This window comes from Carettochelys insculpta, chromosome 5 (assembly GCF_033958435.1).
Source record: "Carettochelys insculpta isolate YL-2023 chromosome 5, ASM3395843v1, whole genome shotgun sequence".
Taxonomy (NCBI): Eukaryota; Metazoa; Chordata; order Testudines; family Carettochelyidae; genus Carettochelys; species Carettochelys insculpta.
In genome coordinates, this window is record NC_134141.1 from 118,573,887 (window position 1) to 118,586,818 (window position 12,932).

At 45.6% G+C, this 12,932-nt stretch overlaps 1 protein-coding gene across 1 annotated transcript in view; it reads right to left on the reverse strand.

Moving 5' to 3' along the window:
• The window catches only part of SETBP1 (SET binding protein 1), a 336,945-nt gene that overhangs the window by 317,607 nt on the left and 6,406 nt on the right, over positions 1-12,932 (reverse strand). The window lies entirely within an intron of this gene.

A 12,932-nucleotide genomic window follows, 5' to 3' on the forward strand; every position in this document is an offset into this window, starting at 1 on the left:
TCAAACCCCTCAGTTTTGGGATGCCCACCTGAGAGAGCCGGACTTCAGAAAGCCCCCACTCTTTGACAATCAGGTCCACTTCAGAAGCCTCAACTTGGAAACGTAAAAAAGTGGAAACCTCTGCTGTCTAATCCCTTTTGAAAATCTTGACTTGTATGTACATGAGAAGCTATGGATTTTGAATAAAGATAGTACAAATAATAATAATAATCATAATAATAATAATAAGGTTGTTTCATGCAGAGTTACATAAAGACCAAGACAAACACCAACCATCCAGTGAACAATATTCTCAGGAGTCAGCTGCATACAAAATCTTAAACCAAATACAGATTTCCCAACCCAACCCTTGTGGCAACAAACTGTGAAGGATACACTAGAAAAGGGCGGTCTGGCCAGTCACCCTTACAGCTGTACATTTCACCGCAACACCTCATCATTCTAGAACAAAGCTTGGTAAGAGAGATCACATAAGCTCTCCACTGGCGTCTGCACTCTGCACAGTTCTCTATTTTCCACTTTTAAAGTTCTTCAGATGACCCAAACGGTCAGGAGAAATGGTCCTGGGCACCCTTTTCTCACATGGCAACCGGAGTATAGGCAGAGGTCACTGATGTAGCCTTGGCCTGTGATGTGAAGAAAAATCTTTACCATTCTACAGCTAAATAATGTGGTGACCTAAGCACAGTTCCTAGCAGATGGCTATCCACATGAAAGCACCGTAAATAACATTATCTGGCTTCCTTTTTGGCAGAGGAACTCAGAACTAAGCAACTCTCAGAGACTGAGCTATCAGCTGGCCTTAGAAGTGGTTTCTCCCACTCACGATACAGACACATTGGCAAAGCGTATGGAGATGCTTGTGCTCAGGTTGCTTCCCTTCTGTGATTAAAGACGGGGCTTACATGTCCAGAGCTGTTGAGCCCACCTTAGATAAGGACTAACTCAAAAGCCTACGCAATGAGGATAACAATATCTCATTCAAAGCAGCACTGGGAGGGTTATTCAGTGGAAGCCTGCACATTGCTTTGAACTTGTGACGGTTTCATTTAATGCTAGCTAATATAATTACTTTTTTAAATAAGGGACATCTCACCTGCCTGATTATTTTGATCATGCAGATGTAACCCACCCTTGGAACTTGCCAGCTCCTAGAATGATGGACTGAGCCTCTAGGAGGTCCTTCTCTACAGACCATCTTAATAATGGCCAATGGAGTCCTCTGACGCCATTTCCCAACAGGACTAGAGACAGCAGTAGCAAGGGCTAGATTAGAAACTCCTGCTGAGGCCAACAGGCTTCTGCATGTAGGGCTGTCCTGAAGGGCAGTGGGGCCTGGGGCAATCCCCACCACAGCCAGCAAGTCCCCTTCATTCCCCCTCCCCTCCCCCCACCATGCCACAGACTCTGCCCATCCCCTGCTCCACTTCCATCCTGTCCCCTTACCAGCTCCCTGACCAAGCAGACCGGGGATTGCCTGAGGCAGAGTTCAGCAAGGGGCAGCAGAAGCAGCTGGGGGGTCACCTCCCCTCGGCCCGCCCCACATTCACCACGTCGCCAGTGAGAGCAGCAGCCTGCTTCGCTCCACTGCCTCATGCCCTCCCAGCAGGCTGAGCCCCTTTTTTCTCCAGCCAGTGGGGAGCAGAAGCTAATTCCAGCTGCTGTGGAGAAGCAGGACTCAGAGGACCAAGAGAGCATAGTGTGGCAGAGTGGAGTAGGCTGCCGCTCAGTCTGCCCACATGCTGACTGCATGGCGAGGACCCAGGAGAGGGGACCCCCTGCTGCTGCAGCCACCTGCCACTGTGCCCTGCCCCAAGTAACACCCCCTCCCTCCCACCCATAAGAGAGCTGGGGCCGCTGCCGAAGGACCCCCAAAAGTACAGGGGCTGGGGCAGCCACCCCATTCATCCTGTGGCTGGATGGGACAGCTCTGTCTGCGTGGTATGATCCGGGCACTTTGGCACAACAATAAGCCAGTACTGCTCAGCCCCCCAGTGGAAGAACACAGACACTGGGACTCAGAGACATAGGCATTAGGTTCAGTTTTCAGCACTGAGTTTGGGATCTGAGACGCAGCACAGGAATCCTCTGCGCAATTCCCCCTACTCAGCGCCACAAAGAGGTCTGCAGCAACTGTCGCAAGGACCAGGCAGTTCCGACTCTTCAGCGGTCACTGTCCACACACGCAGAGATCTGAACTGACATGTCTGTCATGAGCCAGGTGAGGTCTCACAAGCCTGACAACCAGGGAGTGAGGAGAGAAATCTTCCCCCACACAGGCACGGGCCCTGTCAGAGGGCCCCTCTTCCTTTTGTTTAAGACACTCAACATTGACAGCACTTGCCTCTGGATTCAGCCTCCACATACCATCCACCCAGGGAGGGAGCTGGAGAGTCAGAAAAAACTGGCAGTGTTGAGAGGTGGGAAATGTCATAAAAGACACTCACAAGCTACAGACATTCATAAATAGACATTCATAAACAGATGCTGGAAGTATCAAAGGGCAAAGCTCTACTGCAAAGGAGGAGCTTTCGGACAGAGCAGAACAAGAACCAATTGACATTGAAATCAAGAGAAGAAAGTGGAGATGTCTAGGCCACACTCTCAGAAAACCATCATCCAGCACCGTCCATCAAGCTCTCACATGGAACCCACAAGGAAAACGCAAGAGATAAAGACTTCGGACAACGTGGAGAAGGTTGACTGGGACTGAAGGACAACAACTGAGTCATTCCTGGAACCATCTATAAGCTTTGTCCCAAGACAGAGTGAAGTGGAGGAGATATGTAGATGACCCATGCTCCACGTGGAGTACAAGGGTTAAGTACTAGTAGTAACTCTCACTTCTTCCTTCACCAGGTCCCATCTTCCTCCTCCCAATAAAGTCTCCCTTCATTATGCTGTTATTTTTAGATGTGTCATTGCTTTGCTGGGTTTCTCTTTATGTGCTTTACTACTTCTAGTGTGCGGCCTTTTAGACTCCTGCCCAGCAGCAGTAGCAATGTTGTGACTAGAGAACAGTGAGGAATCACCTTGGATGGAGATCCCATGCATCACAAAAACATTTGCACCTGGGACCCACCCACCACAATGAGAAAGGAGAAGCCTCTTCCAATAGCAAGCGCCAGGAAGGAGGTTTGAGCTGTACCTTGTGGCAGAGGCTGGCAGCCTGTGGCTCCAGAGCTGCACGTGGCTCTTTACTGGCTGAGGCAGGTAAATCCTGGGGCTGAAGGGGTTAAACCTGGGGTTGGGGCTAAGGGGTTAAACCTGGGGTTAGGGAGGTGGGTTTGTGGGGTGGTGGGGGTAAAGCTTGGGTACAGGGGACCGGATTTGGGGGCTGTGGCAGCCAAATCCTGGAGGTGGGGGGATGAAAACTTTCTAACTGATACAAATAATTGTGCGTGTGCTGTTCTTAAAATGGGGGTGACAAAAGCTACGGTTTGACGTTATTTATGAAGGACTGTCTTGTATTCACGTGCACTGCTGCTCTGGAAGGATGGATTTTGTAAATGAATTTGAAAAAATGGCTCTTCTGGCTATTTCGGTTGCAGAGCCCTGCCTTGGGGAAAGGGCTCCACCTCATTAACTGACCAGGTCCCTTGCCAGGCTTTGTTCCCAAATAGATGTCATCAGGCTGAGGGATACCTTCCATTTCCATCCATGCCAATCAAATAAAGCTCCTTATTCGTCTGACCTTTTGCATTGTTAATTCCCTTACAAAGGAGCACAAAGTACACGCACAGAGACTACTGGAACAAACATAAAGTGGTCAAGTTCTGCTGTGCAGTGGTCCGGCAAGATTCTGCTTTTGTATGCAGACATGTGCAATGGGAACCCTGTGAGGGTCCTCCAACCTCAGGACATTAACCCTCCTCCCCTGCTCATAGTGCTAGGGCTGAGCCTGCCGAGATAGGGGGCTGCCGGCTGGTCGCTCACCTCTGTGCAGCCTGTGGCCTGTGCTCCCCACTGCTATGTTGAACCCTCCACATTTATTTCTCGACAAATGAAATTTGCAGGATTTTCAAAGGTTATGCACAGAACTTCTCAAAATTTTGGCTCAGAATTCCCTCTGGATTCAGGGCTGACCAAACCTAGACTCCTAACCCAAGCTAGGGATCTGGATCCCATCTATATGCCTGACTCTGATTCAAGTTACATCAATGGAAATCAGGAGCAGCTGAAGGAAGTCATCTGTGCTGTATTAACGTCTGACAGGTGTAAAGTGGGTCAAATAAGGTCCTACATATCTTGGCTTAAACTTGTGGAAGAATCTGTAAACCATGATTCAACAGACCTGCTGCAGCAATAAACAAACAATGACTCTCTGTCTGTCTCTGTCTCTCTGTCTCTCTCTCTCTCACTCTCCAGCAATTAAATGGGTCATTGTTTAAGGTAACTCATTTGTCTGCTTCAGGGTTAATAGTTAATTGACTTGGGCAATAGGACATCATACTTGCCTTTCTTGTTCAGGCAGACTACACATGCTTTCACTAGTTAAGAAACCTCAGTTCAACTTCCTTCTTCTGTGTAGCTCCCCATCCCTACTCCTCTCCCCAGCTGCAGGCATGCCAGGCCTGTGAGAACTATTCAAACTTTAAAGCACTAGCATCAAGACAACACTAGACATGCTAACAGGAGATACCACAAGATGAAGTCATTCAACAGTAGCAAAGTTATGTGACACTACCTTTGTGTTAAGTGTACTCCTAAAGCCTTGCCCACAAAGATCCTAGGTTATGGGCATCTTTGGAGCTAAACAAAATAAAATTAAGGACACGTAAGAAAAACTTTAGACAACGTCAGTTTTGTTCCTAGTTATAAAGTCACCCCCCACACCAAATCCTGGATCCATATACTGAGCAAGTTTGGTCCCTGATGCAGATACTGTGGCTTGGGTCTGTCTCTGGTCATTTTTGCCTTGTCACGTGGCTCAGCTGTTCCAATTTTCACCTTGGAATTCAAGTGAAAGTGCCAAAATAATGCAAGAAAGGTTCTTCTGACACGACTGGCTATGTGCAGAGTGGGAATTCCAGTGAAACTGCTCATTTACATGTTTTACAAGTTGAAAAGATTGGGTTAGTTCAGTCTTCTAAAAGTTTACACACAATAACCCACCATATCTTTCCAGGTTCACAAGGTTAGCTGAAGGTCAACAACATACAACAGGTTGAACCTCTTTTGTCCAGCACTCTCTGGTCAAGCAACACCTGTGATACAGCTTGTCCACTTATCATGGGTATGGCCAAATTGGCCACGGTCCCAAAGTTTGTTTGCAGCCACTAGTCCTGGCTCTTAGCGTTCTGTGACATTATTTAGCTGTAATTTACCCCTAAATGTTTTCTAAGAGCCCAGGAAGCAGTGGGAATGTTGGTAATGCTGCTGGACAGCAATGACCTCCAGCTGTTCAGCAAATTCTTGGCACCAGTCAGGTCAGGGTGTTGAACTAGAGAGGTTCAACCTGAAGAGGTGCATCACATTCTCAGAACCAAATGCCCAGCAGAAAGCACGACCACGAGCAAGTATAGCCTTGGAAAAAGAGAAATTAATTCACAGGTAAATAATACATGTTTCAGAGAATTTTGCATCAGTTCTTAATTAAGGCATTTTTCCACACTTCAGCTGATAAACACAACAGAGGGAACAAATGCTGCATGCTAAGGTCTGCTTGTGGCTGTACGAACAACCACTTCTATAGGGTTCATACACACATACCTAAGAGCATGATCTCGTCCTGGGAACCGTGGATTCCAGATCTTGCTTCAGGTAATGGATGTCCTAGAACTCTACAACAACAGGATATGAGTCTGCTTCCTTTTCCTTCAAAGAGCTAAGCTAACCTTCCCGCCATTGTGGAAATGCCAGAACTGTAAATTGATTACACAGAACATTTGTTAATGACTGAAGTAGCATCCACGCACTATTTGCTTATGGGGGAGAAGTGCTACAGAATTTTGGATTCCACAGGCAATGAGGTGCCAACTCTGTGCTCGCAACACAACAACTATATAAAGAAACCAGACAGGAACAGTCACATCCGAAATACTTGTCTTGACTAAAGATACACAAATATGTGTCATCCAAACTGCTACTCTGGCTGAGTTCTTATGACTTCTAACACACAGTGAGCACCTCCAGATGGCTCGCAAACCATTTAAAGCAAGCTTGTCGAGCCTGCGACCCAATCAAATTTATGTTTTGCAGCCCCAGAGCTGGGAGCCAGCCGGGGCACGGAGCCCTGACTGCAGCTCCAGCCCCTGGGATCCGACCAGGGCCAGAAGAAGCCTGGCAGCTGGCAGCTCCAGCCCCTGGCACCTGGCTGGGGCTGGGGCACCCCAGCAGCCCCAGGGCTGCAAGCCAGCAGGCACAGAGTACCTTAAATTTTTATATTTAAATTAAAAATTCTACACAGCAAACAGTATGAACTATTAATAAAATCATAAAACTATAAAACTAATATTAAGTATTATAGTCTCAATTAAAATTATCGTATTATATTTGAACAAGACCTGAAAAAATATAAAATATACCAAAATCATAATCTATAATAATAAATAATTGGCTTTCCTATAGAAGTATATTTTCTTTGGTGGCCTTGAAAGCTATCAGCTTCCATTTGTGAGGCTCTCAGTAGGCTTTGATTTTGACATGCTTGATTTAAAGGGACACTCGCCTAAACTTCAACATTACACTATACAAATTACAGTCATTACTGCCTCTATTAAAGCATCTCTCTTTTCATCCATATATCTCAATGTGCCTTATCATGAAAGTAAATACAATTATCCCTATTTATAGATGGGTAAATTGAGGCACAGACAGGGATGTGTCTTGCCTGCATTCAGTGGCAGAGTCAGACTAAAACCCAAAAGTGACTTCCACTCCTGTGCCGTAATCACTGGATCCCTCTTTCTGCCTGTAAGATAACACTTGCTGTATAACAGGAAAACCCCTAACCACTGAAAAACAGCACCAAAAAAGGAAGCTTCGCAACATTATCTATTTAAAACTGCACAAAGCCCTGGGGAATGTACAACAGTATCTGACGTTCACATACCACCTTTCCTTCCAAAAGATCCCGAGCTACTTCACCAATTATACGTCACCACCAAAATGCAGCTACCTGTGGGCTGAAAGCCACCAAACAACACACAATATACAAAGGGGAGAGTTTTGACTAAAGACACTTGAAAAGCATCAATTAATCTTCAGTGTCCAGGAATCTGGGTTTTAAAGTCTCATTAAAAAAGAAAAATCTGAGGGAGAAGGTCCCAACACTGTCTCAATCTGAGCCTGAACATCTACCCAGCAAGTTTTAGCCTAACAGCTGAGTCAGCTAAACTGAGCCAGCTGTGGTCCTGTGACAGGGCTTTCATCCCCTTGTTGACATGCCCTGAGCTATCTCTCTAGCCACCACACTCTGAAGAGAATGATCTAGCATTGGCAGGGCACTGGTAGGAGTATCACGCAGTACTTTTCCATCTCCCTGAAGAGATCAACAAACATTTCTGTGGGGGAGAACAACTTCCCTGAAGGCTACACCTACCCAGACAATCAGTAAATGATTGTCCATGTCTTGGTGAGAAGCCTGGTCAAAGAGTTTGTGGGGCCCAACGTGGGACACTGATGTTCAACAGTGAAATGTTAGGGGCAGGTGGGAACTTGGTAACCCACTCTGTTGATGTGTCTTGCAGCCATGTGATTCTGTAGATAGATCTATACACACCAATGTTCCCACTAATCTTTTTCACCCATGTGTGGATTATTTCCATCCATGTGCAGAATGATTTTTTTAGATACGCCAATGCATATGCAAATGCGCACCACCAACAGAAACGCATGCTGCTGGCTGTGGGCTTTCTGCTATTCATCTGGGCCACAGAAGTGCACTGCTTACAGGGAATGCTGGTAAACACACACAAGGACATAAACATAAACAAAGGTCCATGTGTACCCATAATTATGCATGCATCTAAGTACGGGTATTACACAAGTGCATATCTGTCTCTTCGCACTAGAGACATTAACTGGTAGATTAAGGAATCATACTTGTTTCCATCATTTGGTTTGACACTCCATAATTCAATCAGATAGGTACCTTTCCATGTAAGTACATATCAGAGGGCCAGCTGAATAGTCAAACACCTGAGACCACCATAAGTCACAAAGCCCATAAAAGACAAATTTCTCAGCAACCTGCTGCTGCTGCAACAGAAGAAAGCATAGACAAGGGCTGAGCAGTGAAACCTAGTGGTTATTTGCAAATGCATCCTTCCCTTCCCTCAACATACACTTAGCTCAGTGATGTGTCTCACCACCACTAACAAGCCATCCAACAACATCTATGCCATCCTCAAGTGCCAGTGCCAAAGGGTAAACTCTCCATTGACTTATTCCCTGTGTGCCAATGCTGTTGCAAAACAGGGCCAAATGAACTTTCACGAGACTTTCCTGTATATCTAAGAGCAGAATTTGACCGACATCGTCCCCAGTGACATCAATGGGTTGAACAGTACAGGCTGACCCTCTCTTACCCAGAACTCCCTCATTTGGCAACATCCGTAATCCAGCATGATTTTAGGTAGCCAGATGTCCATTTATCATGGCTGTGGCCAAATTTCCTGAGGTCCCATAAAGTCTGTTTCTAGCCACCAGTCCCGACTCAGTGTTCTGTGCTGTTATTTAGCTGTAATTTACCCCTAAATCTCTTCTAAGAGCCCAGGAAGCAGTAGAAGTGTTGGTAATGCTGCTAGAGCGCAGTAGTTCCCAACCTTCTTGAGACAGCAACCCATTTTGACCATTCAGTAAGACTTTGTGACCCAAGGCTGTTCCAAACCAGGTGGCGGGTAGAGATTCTACCCTGGAAAAAAAAATAATAAATTTTGATTCGCTCCCCGTCCCAAGGCTTAAACTCCTTGCAGCCACAAAACAACCCCCCAACTACCTCACACAAGCACCACTCTTAACCCCTGCTGCTCCTTTGCTGGACCACAACTACCTCCTCTGCGCAGCTCCCCCCAGCTCTCCTACTCCCTTTCCCCACCTGCAGCACAGGCAGTTCCCTGCCCTGCTGGCTGAAATGGGACTCAGTTTAACTGGCTTTATGGATGGGTCCCTCCTGCCGTCCATTAAACCAATGAAACTGAGTTCCTTTTCAGCATGGCAGAGCAGAGAGTGGGAGCTGGAAGAATGAGCAGCAGCAGCAACAGGAGCTGCAAATGGTTCCCTGAAGGGCCACATGCAGCTCAGAGCTGCCCAGCTGGCAACCCTTAGAAAATCTAATGGTGACCCAGAGGTTGGGAATCGCTGTGCTAGACAATATTGACCTCCCATCATCTGGCAAATTCTCTCATCTGGTACTGGTCAGGTCCCAAGGGTGCTGGATGGGAGAGGTTCCACCTGTACTCTGGTTTGCATTACAGTACCACTAGGAAGCCAGGCAGAATGAGGACTCCAAATTGTGAGGCCCAGTATGTACATCATGGGAGCTAATCCCTACCCCAAGTGGTTTACACTCAAGAGGTGACCTGATTTGTCCAGTATCACAGTGAGCCTACAGCAGAGTTCAGAACAAAACACAGCTCTTCTGACTCCTAGGCCTCTAACCTCTCCCTTAGACCATGCTGCACAGAGTATAACAAAAGGTAGTGATAGATATCATGATCCAGAGCTCTGTGCAGAGCACAGTGCAGTCTATAGTAGTATGGGCCACTGCAGGAAACAAGTTATTCCAACAACAGCAACTATTAGAGAGAAAGCAGCAACCTGGCATGATGAGGGTGTACTGCATACCTGCTCAGGCCACAGTGGGCTCTTCTGGTCTTGGAATCTGTACCGGAGGCACTCACATCTACTCCATACGGAAAGTTTATAATATTTAAGGAAACCATACAGAAGTAGAGACCAGCTATGGAAAGCAAACTCTACCTGATTCCACCGTTACCAAACGTCCCTAGTCTGACTCGGCTCTTGGAAGTTTGCCATCTGACACAGTAGCCTGATTCTAGCACCGACATTGTAATTCTCTAATCTCTCCCTCTCCCTCTGATCAAACATTCCCAGCTGCACCCTGAAACTTGCTGAAAACGATTTCGCTGCATAAATCATTAACGAGGGCTTGGTTTTTTGTTTTTGGGTTTTTTTTTTCTGCAGAAAGGCGCAGAGAGATGGGAACGGAAGGTATTTGGTGCTTTGTTTGTTTTTTTCCCTTATGCATGTGCCAGAGAGGCCGACACTCCCTCGCTAAGGGGAAAAAAGCTTCATTTGATAGGGGATGCACATTAATTGGGCTAAGCAGTCTTGCCCCAGTGCTGAAGCAATGGCACATGGAGAAAGGCACAGCAAGAGGACCGCAGTCAAATGTCTCTCCTTCCCTTTGGCCCTGCACTCTCCAAAGTGTCTCGCATGCCCAAACATTTTTCCTTGCAAATAAGACTGTGCATATGAAAAGTTGGAATTTTTTTTGGGGGGTGGGGGGCTTATCACAACATTGTTTTGTTATTAAAGCCCTGACAATGACCCACATTCATGAAGATCTTTATGCACTTTGCTGCCCACTGATTTCAACAAGAGGTAGGCACCTGGATACCTCTGAGGGCCAATATATTCAGTGCTGTCCAACACACATAAAAGGAATCCTGTCCTTGCACCAAAAAAGATCCTACAGTGCCAAGGAGCATCAAAGAAATGCTGGGACATCAAGAGGAAAGGGTTAATTTTGAACATAGGCAGTGGTAGTTCAGTTTGCTTCCTTTTTTTATTCTCCTCTAAAGAGAGGGCGCAGAGAGGGCTTTTGCTTGTCATTGATTACAGGTGATGGGCCTGGCATAAAAAACCTGGTCCTTAAAAAGGAACGAATGAGAAAGAGAAGACCCAGTGGGAGGTCACAGCTGGGACGTGGGATTCCTCATCTGGGTAGAAAGACACAGGATAGTGCACTAAAAACAGCAGTGAAAAGGCTGCAATGTGGAGGTGACTTGCATTAGTCACCCAAATTCAGACCAAGAGGGTGGGGCAGGTTTGGACTCAGCTAGTCGCTGCACCCTGACTGCTCCCTCCCTGTTGAATTTCTTACATATAATTTCCTGGGTAATTTTAATTAAAAAAAAAAAACCAATCCCAGGTCTGTAATTAACACTATGCATGTGCCCAGGCACAACAGAGCTTGCAAATATCATTAAGTATGCACTTGAAAACTTACAAGGCAGTAATTAGCCAGGGCAAGCTACAGTCCATTGATACGGCAGCTTGAGTACAAATAAGGCACAACATTACTCGAATGAACCCTTAGAATGGCCTAATCCAACCCCAAATCTGCAGAAAGACTCTGCTCGTAACCTCAATTAACATTGTATGAGGCCCTAAATGCATATGCACTCAGATCGTTCCAGAGGCTCTTGACTGAGGCTCTTAATTGGTAGCCCAGCAGAGCCCTGATTAAGAATAAACCAATTTTTTTCACACTTATCTTAATTTTTAGAACCCAGTGAGACCTACTAGCCACTTTCAGTTGGAAGAAAATCAGTACAGGAGTCTTAGAAGTTATGAACATTTAAAATGTGCAAGCTTTCGGGGGCTTACTCTGCAGAGCCCTTCCATACAATGCAGCTTTAAGGACAGGGCCTATCAACAGACTTAAAGATTTCTACTGAGCATACTCAATATGCAATTTTGAAATGGTCCATAACTTCCGTGATTCAAAACCTTTGTTCTCTCACACCGGACAAAGGCCGAAGTTCTCAACAAGCACTCCATTCTGAGTAAGCTAGCTATTCAGATTCCAGTTGCTGTCCAGTCTAAAAAGTGTGTGGTTAGAAATAGTGTAATAGGCAAAGGTGATCTCCCTTCCCCACGCCCACAGTTTTCTGAATTAATTAAATGGCAACAGGCAATGAAAGGGAATTTGCTCAACACATCCCTTCTCCCATACCCTAAAAGATGACCAGAGGGAACACTTGAAATAATTCAATGCACAATGTGGAAGTTATATATGCATATGTGGGTTAATAATGGACATCATTTAAGACAAAAGGCGCCCACTATAGTACTTTGCATGTATACAGCCTTACTTCAAAACACTTATCAAACAGACATAACTAAGCTTCACAACTCCTCTGATCCCTTATGGAAAAAGCACTGAAGAATTTAATAGAATGTTAGAGTCTTGGTAATGAGTCCTGTTATATTCATGCCACAGAATTCTACAAGAAAAAACATATAGAAAGGACTTCATTCTCTAGTAAATTAACAGGATTCCACAGTAATTTCTAAAGAAGTCGTTTAAATTCATTGAGGCCATGATGTACACACCTCTCTCCATTTGATATAGACATAACACAACAAAATGATAAATAAATTAACAGTAGCAGGTTGGTTTTCACATTTATCTATTACTTAACCACAACTTGCCACAATGGCCAATTATTTTTGTGGCTTATACCACTATCCTCCCCTGTGCTGGCTGGATGGCCTGGGATAACAAAACAAATCTAATGCCAAGCCAGTAGGAGAAATGATCTCTTTCCCCGCACATCACCACCCCCCACCCCCCTCCAGATGATAAACAAAATCGCCTTCTTTCAACTCTTCTCCATACTTCCCCAACTTGTGGAAGAGATGCTAGATGGTTCCCATGATTATAACTAATATTGTTGCTCTCTTTGTTCTCCACATGCAGTTAAAGGAGATTGCAGAAGCCAGAAAGCAAGTTGAGAAGCTCTGATTCTTAAACAGATCAGAATAGGTACCAAACTTTTCAAGCCAGGTCAAGAGAAAAGTTCATTCTTAAAAACGAAAGAAGGGCTTTGACCCTGGCTTATGCAGTGTTCTGTTCACCAAGAATATTTGCAATTTGGTGAGAGGCTTCAATCAAACTGGGGAAATGCACCCAGCCCATAAATATTGGCTCCACTTTCAGATCAGAGAGGGCTTTAAAG